A 2,190-nucleotide genomic window follows, 5' to 3' on the forward strand; every position below is an offset into this window, starting at 1 on the left:
ATGAATCATATAGTAAATTGAAATGATACCGCAATGAAACCTTCTTAGTTAAATATATGTATAAACCTTTATGTACATACATACATACATAAATAAATACAAAGTTCCAGACAATTTAGATGGCAACGCCAACAAGCAACTGGCCAAACAGGCAGCCGCAAGTTGGAATAACTAACTAATCCACCACCAATGCCAAGGTGAAGAAGCCGGTTCAAAAATTGCAAACATACATATGTATGTATGTATGTATGTACATATGTATGGATATAGACAAATATACAAACATTTCTTGTGGAGCTCTTGGTAAATTGAGGCAAAAACAAAAACTATCGCACAAAATCAACAAGCCGACAACGGGATGAAAGAAAAGCAGAAGAGAATAATGCAAGTTATGTACATACATCTGTAGGTACATGAGTATGTATGTATGTACATATATAATTGCATACATGTATGAATACAAATGCAGGTACATATTTAAGGTGGTTACGAAGGGTTGCGGGGCCGGCCGTTCACAACAAAAATATATATATCAATATTTGCCTTGAAAATCTGCTAGTGGGGGGCGGAGTATCGAAATTGGACCACAGCCACAGACGTTTAAACTTAAACCCCCCAAGCTTTGAAATGTCTGGATTGGCTAGATAGTATTGCAAATTGTTCGCAAATTTTTTTAAAGCCCTACATTAAAATAAATTTTTTTTTTTATTTAATTTATAATAGCCATTTAAAAAACTTACAATTTTCAACCGAAACTGTTTGTGATGGATGTACTTCGTTGGTTTTGTTGCTGCAGAGGCTTTTTGGAACACTTTTTTAGTTCGATGTTTCAATCTTTTTTGCGCTGTATGTAATATGTACTATATCTGTATATATGTATGTATGTATATTGCACGCTCACAAGTTTTGGATCTTTTTATATTTTAAGTTATAGCTTTTACCGCACTTTTTTCAATAGCTATCGTTTTTTTTTGACGCTTATGCTTCAAAAACTAATGTACACTGAGTGAAATAACTCAAACCATGAAAAATTTAAATTATTCCTTTCTTCTGTTCCACCGTTTTCACGCGTTTTGCTCTCTTCCCTAGTTGGTTTGAACGCAGTTGCGCATAATGTACTACGCTGTGCTAAAGAATTTCAGGACAAAAGCGTTAAAAATTTGTTGCCTTTTTTTTACACCACGCACCGAATAATATGAAAAATTAATGTTAAAATGAGCCAAATCCCGTAATCGATACAATTTTTATGTTTTGAAGTTCAAAAAAAAAAAAAATTTTGTATGTAGTTAATTTTTTGCTTTTCAAAATCACAAATCAAGTTCCTGCAAGGTATCCTTCAAGAAAAAAAACAACTATTACTGAGCGCTATAGAAGTAAAAAGGGCGGTTTCGTTATTCCTGGCAGCGGCGAATATTACAGCATCAGCGCATTCATCTGTGCGTAGACCAAAAAAAAAAAAAGAAGAGTTCTACCCCCACACTCCCTATTTAACGCACTTTCTTATTTACAAGCCACACAAAGGATACACGGAGCGCACTTGACAATTTCCTGTGGTTTTAAATACACCAACAATTATTTAAAATAAAACTACAACTCCTCATACCTATGAGTTGATTATTTGCTAATTTTTATTATATTGAAAACTGAATTTGGCTCAATTTATTTACAAGCAAAAAACTGGGTAAAATTAAGTTAACATTACATTGATTTATTTCTTTAACTCAGGTTTGCTGGCAGCCGCCTTATTTATAAAACCGCACAAGTATTCTCAACACAACCGTTCACAACGCGTTGCTAGCTCGAATAAAGTGTTCGTTCGTCGCCGGCTCAAAGGAAAGCCATTGGAGTGCAACAGTGCTGCCATTCACGAAACTTTCTAGTGTTTGTCTACACTGGTCACCAACATGTATGATGTTCGCTGCAGGCAAAGGCTGCCAATCAGCGTTGCCGTTTTGATCCAAGTGGAACAAAAGTGATACATTTTCCGATGAATGTTAGAGGGACACTTCTTTTTAAATTTTGATACTTTTCTAATCGTGTAAAAAATCTCACAGTACTCGAAAACCTTACCAGAGTTGTTTACAATTTCTTCGCTCATAGGGCTAAAAGGGTGTATGAATTTGCCGAGTTTCAAAACTACCGTTTACCAACATTTTAAAATCATATAAAATTGAAAATAAAAAAAAATAA

The 2,190-nt window shown here is 34.4% G+C and overlaps 1 long non-coding RNA gene across 1 annotated transcript; it reads right to left on the minus strand.

Moving 5' to 3' along the window:
* Positions 1–974: 974 nt before the first annotated feature.
* LOC118751584 lies at positions 975–1,816 on the minus strand. The gene is made up of 2 exons (XR_004994562.1): positions 1,703–1,816; positions 975–1,128 (listed from the first exon to the last, which is right to left on the minus strand). It is a non-coding gene; the product is annotated as an uncharacterized LOC118751584 (long non-coding RNA).
* Positions 1,817–2,190: the final 374 nt, after the last annotated feature.

This window comes from Rhagoletis pomonella, unplaced genomic scaffold, assembly GCF_013731165.1.
Source record: "Rhagoletis pomonella isolate Grant_MI unplaced genomic scaffold, Rhpom_1.0 Rhpom_scaffold_00818, whole genome shotgun sequence".
NCBI lineage: Eukaryota > Metazoa > Arthropoda > Insecta > Diptera > Tephritidae > Rhagoletis > Rhagoletis pomonella.